Genomic DNA, 8,316 nt, shown 5'->3' on the forward strand with positions numbered 1-8,316 from the left:
CTAGAGCCCATGCTCCGCAACAACAGAAGCCACCGCAATGAGGAGCCCTCACACTGCAACGAAGAGTAGCCCCCACTCACCGCAAGTAGAGAACGCCCACGTGCAGCAATGAAGACCTAACACAGCCAAAAATTTAAAAATAAATAAAATTTTTTTAAAAGATCATAAAATCTCACTGTGAATATTTAACTGGAGTAATAACACAATGTCAGATAACTTACACAGCATAATGGTATAACACTCTGCATTTTGACATCTGTCCAGACAGATGTTTAAAACTTAAGTTCTTCAAGATTTTTTTTTTTAAGTCTCATATAGAAAGAGCTGGGAATCATTTTTATACTAAAGCTACTTTGTTACAATTTCGCTGTCAACAATTTACTTGAAAAAGAGGCAGAAAATACCAGTGATTTATACAGGCTTTCTAAGAAGAATTTGGTCAAGTTGAAAAAAAAAAAAAAGATCTGCAGCAACTTTTCTTACTGACATACCATCATCAATCACCTTATCTATTTACATGGCTTACATATACATATAAATATAGTTTCTTATTTGGGTTTTTTTTTCTTGATTTGAGTCAGGGTAGCAAGTAATTTGATCTCGAAAAGGAATCATTAACCTTCAAAGCAACAATAGCCATGTTTTGTTAGGATGTGTTCAAAAAGTAACTCTGAGTTATCCTCCTCATATGCCATAATGTCACTGCTAAGTATGAATGTGATATATTTCTCTTTAATTAAAATTAGTTGCATTGTGGTGTGATTTTTTAATAACTTCAGTGTCTTCGGATTTGTACATTTTAGATTCATGTTGGAACTTGTACATCACCACATGCTGATTGCAAAATTCATTAGCCCGTAAATCATGTTTTAGTGACAGTCCTTTAAACAAAGTTGGTTTGATTGCGAAGTGCTCACTGGTTGGCTTATGTATTATGAAGTTTTGTCAGGCAGAGCAGTTAAGTTAATCAGTAACCAATAAAAGATTTAAACCTATAGATATATCAGCCAATTTATTACTAAAAACTGTTTGGGACTTTTGTGCATCTCCATACCACATGAAAAGTTTAAAGGAGATTTCCTAGCTCCTTTGAAAACAGAAAAGAGCATACATTATTTTCTTGAGTTTTATTATCTGACTATATGTCCGTAGAAGGTACTTCAACTGATTTGCTTTAGAATCAATATGCAGTTTTCCATTTCTGTTTTTCTGCATGGCTTGGGGTGTTGCTATCACTTAAGATAAAGTCTTTTCACTTAGCCCATGTCTCTCATAGGTATATAATATCAGTACCTTTCAACAAGGTTAAGTGAATTCACTCTTGGAAGGTTTTGATGTTATAATCCTCTTTCGTAAATTTTTATGGAAGAAAATTATGATGCCAAACATAATTAGGACCAAATTCAAACTGATAGGGAAAAGCTTCTTTTTAACTCTACTGGGCCATTTTAGAAAATAAACAAGAAGTATGAAATATCGTGACTTTAACTGTGGAATTTATGTACAAGCTGTGAAACTTTGAAAAAAATCTTTGGGTCTCAGTTTCCTCATCTTTAAAATGATGCGGGAGAAGGGGTAGAGGATTGAAATAGATCATATCTAAATTCCTTGCAAGTATTGAAATTGTACAATCTTATGAGTCCATTACAATCCCCTTTTAACTCACAGGAGAATACATTTGTAACTCTAAAGGTAACGCAATGTCGTGCAATGGCGTCTTTGCAACAAATAGTTACCTATAGTGATGACTTGGTACTTACAGACCATGTTCCCAAAGACAAAGTTAAGGGAAGATTTCAGGCTTTTGTCTAGAAAATCCAGGTCAATCTAACCTATGACAGGGCCAGACAATAAAGATTTAAGAACAGAATAAACATTCTCAATCATTTTTGGATGAATTATTGAGGTGATTGTTCAAATTTCCACTTCCTTTTGCCAGAGCCTCTAAATATTCGCTCTGTTTTTCTCTATAAGGCTTTGGGGGTGAAGTTCAGGGGTTCATTTTTTTTTTTGTCTATTTTTAACTCTTTCAGTCAACAAAGGAGATACATAAAATATTTTCACCAAAACAGTGTCTTCTGCTAAGTTAAAAATAATTTAAAATATAGTAACCAGGAGACTATGATATTTGGCTGCCTTGAAATGAGTGAGTCGAATTTAAGTGGAAAACTCATTTCCACCAATCTAGGTACTCAAGTACAAAACTATGCCTTTCTAATTCACCTTCCACTTATGCCCAAAGTTCAGTGTATCAGGAGAGCAGAAATATTTTGTGTCACTTTTGTGCTTTATGTTAAAATAAAAATGGGGGAAAAAATAAAATAAAATAAAATAAAAATAGGGTGTGGGGTGAGGAAATACCACCTGGAGTGAATTTTGAGTTTTGTTTGATGCAACAATTTTTATCACAGAAACATCATACCCATTCCAAATCTTTTTGTGGCATGATCTCAAATGTTGTACAGTCTTTAATGGACTTGATAGGACTAGCCTTGGAGGAGCAAGACCCTAATTTCTTCCAAATGCATCCTTCTTTGAATTAAACAGTAAGAAGGGGGGAAACACTGTGTTAATATGTTTTAACTGCTAAATGTTGAAGTATATAAAGGTCCAAAATATTCAACTTGCATATTTCCATGGTACTTTAAAAATTTGTCAGTTAAATCACCCTCAACTAAATACTGAGCCAGTAGGCTCAAAGCTTTGCAGGCTTTCCCAGACATCTATATGTGCCCAGAGGAAGCCAAACATATTTTTGAAAACTGTAATTAGAATTACTTGGTTGCATGTAATAGAAAGACTCAAAATAACAGTGACAAACAAAGAAGGGAAGGAAGGAAGGAAGGAAGGAAGGAAGGAAGGAAGGAAGGAAGGAAGGAAGGAAGGAAGGGCAAAAGTTTCCTTCTCATGTAAAAATAGAGGTAAGCAGCTTAGAAGTAGTAAAGTGACTCCAAGCTGTCATCAATGACCCAAGTATCTATCTTTTGGTCTATGATCCTACCAAGAGGTTTCTATCCTCAAGGTCAACTTCATGGTTCCAGATAGTTGCTAGAACTTTAGCTATCACTTCCCAGTTGCTCCTCTAACAAAGTAGGAATAACAGAAGGGCAAAAGGGTTTCCTCCTAGCTGAGTCAACTTCTTTGAGCAGCTTTCGTAGAACCCCACAGAGCATTTCTTCTCTTTGGCCAGAGCTCAGTCACATGACCACACTTAGTTGCAAGAGAGGCTGGGAACCATCTCTAACTCCAGGTGGCAATGGGCCTGCCTAAAATTCAAGTTCTCTTCTTAAGGAGGAAAGAGTACTGGATATTGGGGTAGACAAGAATCAGCCTCTGCTATGGGAATGCTTAAACATCTACGGTGTGAAATATTTTTAGAGGACTATTCCAAGAATACACTTTTTTTCCCTTCAGAAGGGGGAAGAGGTTTGCTGTCGAAGGCTATCCCTAATGCCAAACTGTGGAATATGGGTGGTGATAGGTGGAGTGCTAAGTCTTAGAGGCTGGACTTCACTAGAGTCTGGTAAAAACCAACTTCCAAGCAGGAAAAGAAATTGTGCATCTGTTGCCAAGTCTTTCAGCTCATTGGAGACATTATAGAGGTGAGAATTAGGCTGTGGCAGTGCCAGACACCCAGGGAATTTGTTGATATTTATGCTGAGCACAGTAGAGAGGAGTGATAGGACTCCACACAGATCCGGTTTGGAATGGGCAGTCTGCATGACTCTCTACATGCCCTGATTCTTTGTTTCTTTTCCTCCAAATAAGCGAATAAACATGCCTCAAAGGGTTGCTGTAACATTAAATGGGGAATTCCATAAATCACATATGCTTAATAAACAGCAGCTATTAAGACTATGATCATGCATGTTTTTAACCTCTGATTTAGAACAAGATAAGAAACCCAGCGTTCCAGAGACATAGAGGGCGTTGTTCACCTTGTATGTGTAGTGTGTATCTCTCTCACCTTTCCCTACTTTTCTTCTGCACTCTTATTTCTGTTTCTAGCCCAGGTTAATTCTCCTTTCCTACCACTTAGGACTCTCAACTGTATTCATGTAATAATATTGTGTAAACCCATGAACTAGTACTCCAACTCTATGAAAAGTGTGTGGTCTCAGAGTCATAGTTATAAGAGACAGAAGAGCATAATGATTAAGACCTTGGGCTCTAGCATCAAACTTGAAACCCCATCATCAACACTTGGTCAAGAGCCCTTAACCTTTCTAGGTCTCAGTTTTCTCATCTGTAATTTGGAAATAATAATTCCTCTCTCATGAGTAGTGCACATAAAGCACTGAGGTCATAGCCTGGCACATGGTAAACAATGAATGAATGAAGGTGATTGTTATGTTGTTAGGAACAAGAGTGGGATGGAAGAGAAGTCACATTCATTGGGGGCCTCCTCTATGCCAGGCGCTATACTTTATCATAAAGCTTTCTATAGCTTTTATTCCTTGCATTGATCCTACAAGTTGTAAACCTTTCTTTACAGATGAGGAAACTGATGCTTGGAATGACAAAAGAACTCGTGAAAGATAGAGAACAAATCAATGACAGTGGCATGACTTGGTCTCAGGTCTGTATTTCCAAAGGTCATACTCTCTCCACTCACTCACCAGGAAGAAGCTGGCATGCCAATTTCTAATTCAACCTCTTGAGACACCAAAGAGGCAGAGAAAAATTTAGAACACAGGATACAATTACTTTCAGCACTGAAATGACCTCAGAAGAATGTGTTCAGCCTCTGACACGAATAAGTCTTCTTTTCAATATAGGGTCTATCATCTAATATATTTTCAATGTCAGAATGACTAAATCACTATGGAACTTTAGAAAACCTACTGCTAGTGTAGTTTTTAAAATTTTAATTTAAATGTTATTTTTATTTTGCCCCACAGCAAAATTTCCTTTATACGACTGCCATTCAAATATTACACATGGATCTGAAACAGTTAAGTAAAATGAACAGTATTTTTTACCGATACCTCTCATGTAAGAAACCTGTGTATTTATAGATCTTCTGGTAATTCTCTACATTAATTCCTTGACCTCAAACTGACCGGGGAAGGTCAGCAATTCCTGTAATGTCCCTGAGTGGTACATTTTCCTCTCCAACTTAGCTGAAAACTACATAAAAGCTCAGGCAGTCAGAAAGCACCCAAATAGCTATACAGCTGAGATGACCCCACAATGCAAGTTAATCCCTCCAAGGTCAATTGTAATTTATGTTCAATTAACTGGCTCAAGAAACCTGTTTTAGACAGAAGCCAGAATTTAGGAAACCCGTTGCTTGACTTTTTAGTGGGGAACTGTTGCTGTGAAAGCCACTATTTGGGCGCAAAATAAGAGGCTAACACAGGCTTTTTTCCTGGGTGCACTTACATCTCCTCAGCTGACCACACCGACTCCCTCCAGGGATGTGCTGGAAACCTGGAGGATTTGGATGGAAAGTCTATTGTTCCTCTGGCTACTAGATACTGTGCAAGGGAATGTGCCTGCCAACCTCAGTCTCTACTTCAACATGGAAGGTGCCCAGTTAAGCTTCCTTTAGGGGCCATCAGAAAGACAGGAGGCAGTGAGAGCGGCTCCCAATGACCATATCTGAGAAGTAGTAGCATAAAAATAATGTACTATTGAAGCAGAACCCATTAAATAAAACAAGAATCCATCAGTCCATATGGATAGAAATAAGTAAATGGATAAATACAGGAGGAAAAAGGGAAAGCTTTTTTTTTTTTTTTTTTTTTACAATAGAATGCCTACTGATAAATATATTAAAATGTTGGAGTTAGAAGACCATCAGTGGATGTGAAAACCAGTGAATAAAGGTTTGATGAGAAAGAAGATAGTTACACAATAATCTCAATCTCTCACTTGGCAGACAACACCTTAATCAACTGAACAAAGTTAATGTCACCAGTACTGGAACAAACAGACATCACGTGCCAGCTGATGCTGTGGACTGAGGGCATCTCATCTCTTCTGTGGTGCTCTTGCCAAACGTGCATAACCTGAGTACAATCGTAAGGAAACATCATGCAAACCTCAACTGAGGCACATTCCATGAAATAACTGGTCTGTACTCTTCAAAAATGTCAAGGTCAAGAAAGACCAAGAAAGATTGAGAAACTGTTTACTCCAGATTTAAGGCCACTAAAGAAAGATGACAAGTAAAATGTCATGTATGATCCTGGATTAGATTCTAAGTCAGGAAAAAATATATATAAAGGACATTGTTTTGGCAATTGATGAAATTTGCATATGGACTGAGGATTAGATAACAGTATTGCATCAATGTTCAATTTCCTGATTTCAATAATTTGTCGGTATTTATGTATGAAAATGTCCTTGTTCTTAGAACATACCCACTAAAGTATTGAGTAGTAAAAGCAGGCATGTCACCAACTCAATCTCAAAAGGTTCAGGAAAAAATTATATGTTATAGGAAAGAGAAAGAGAGAGAAGGATAAAGCAAAAGTCAAAATGTATACAATTAGTGATATCTGGGTAAAGGATTAAAGGATTACAGGAGTTGTTTGTATTCTTGCAACTTTTCTGTAAATTTAAAATTATATCAAAATGAAAAGTTATTTTTTAAAAAAATTTTAAATTAAAACTACAGCAGAACAAAATCATTATTAGTTAAGATACATTCTAAAGTATATGAAAGTGAGAAGAACTGGTATCTAGGGTTTGATGTACGACATTCCAGAATAAAAGAGACAGTGAGAAAAGGAGGGAAACAAGGAGGGATAAATTGGGAGATTGGGATTGACATATACACACTACTATATATAAAATAGATAACTAATAAGGACCTACTGTATAGCACAGGGAACTCTACTCAATTCTCTGTAATAACCTATCTGGGAAAATAATCTAAAAAAGAATGGATACATGTATATGTATAACTGATTCACTTTGCTGTTGTACACCTGAAACTAACACAACATTGTAAATAAATACGCCAATATATACTGTCATATAAATACGTAAGTAAATAAATAAATAAGGAGGGAAACAGATTTTAAAAAAAGTAACAAAATGTCGATCATTCTAATTCTTGAATTTGGGTGATAGATACATGGGGATCTCTTGTCCCAGTCTCTTTACTTTTGTGTATGTTTGAAATTTTTCCATAATAAAAAGGTTTTAACATTTTAAGCCCACCTAAATTGATGCCCATCCTCCAACTCCAGCGATGACAACAATACTAACTCGATACCCTCCCCCCTATACTGCATTCCAGTTCACCCACATTCCTGATAGTCTGGGTGAAAATTCTGGATGGTTTGGCTCAATCTCCAGATTATAATTTGGGTTCAAAAGCAGCATTTTATGGGAATTAAATGACACTTATTGGACATTCACTGATGTCCCAATACAGCAAGTAAGAGCTACCTGCTGCATTCTCTTAACGCACTTTGCTAATACAGAGTGACGGAGGTTTCTGTTCATCATTTCTTCTATTCAGAAAACATGTTCTACAGCACAGCTGGAATCAGAAACCCTAGAAACTGGACAAGCTTTCAGAAAGGCGGCCAGAGGGAAGGAGCTATTCTTACCACCCTCTGAGATGACACATTCCCACACACTGCATGAACTTGACATTAGGTTCTGGAAGATTTCCATTTGAGGCAACATTTATATCTTTGACTGGCTATAAAAATTTAAATCATGGGGAAATAAGTAGAAAAAAATCACTACCTCATGTAAGACTGAAAACAAAAGTCAACATCAAGTTTCAATAGACACTTCCAGAAATATGATGGAACACTAAGTCCTTCTGGGAACCCGGATCAAACAGGAGATCCTCATGTCTACTATGACTTTCATCCCTGAAAGGAGCCCAGGTGCTATTTCATTTAGAATGTGAGAAAGCAAAGTAAAAGGGTCATGGAGTTAAACCATTTAGTAGCAACTGCGGTAATAATGATGAGATTTAAATGTGTATAGCAAGTCTGAAAAAGTACCACCATAAAATGATAAATAAATAAAAAGCACCACAGAGACATTCATTGTTTAATTTCATTCCCACAAACATCTGTAAGGTAGGCTTGGAAGGTAGAATTCATCCCTATTTTACAGGTGAATAAACTGGCGCTCACTATGATTGATGTCACCAAAGTTATACAATAGGGAAATGAGGATGCTAGGATTCATTCTCATAAGATTTCCCAGCTCCCAATTACCCGTATTATTCCCAAGAACAAACACCAGGAAAATTCACGTAGGCAAACATTTAATGAACATCCTGCTGTTCACAGCAGCTTCAGTACCTCACCTGTCATGGTTTCTCTAAAGCAGACTTTA

The sequence above is a fragment of the Kogia breviceps genome, chromosome 11, assembly GCF_026419965.1.
Source record: "Kogia breviceps isolate mKogBre1 chromosome 11, mKogBre1 haplotype 1, whole genome shotgun sequence".
Taxonomy (NCBI): domain Eukaryota; kingdom Metazoa; phylum Chordata; class Mammalia; order Artiodactyla; family Physeteridae; genus Kogia; species Kogia breviceps.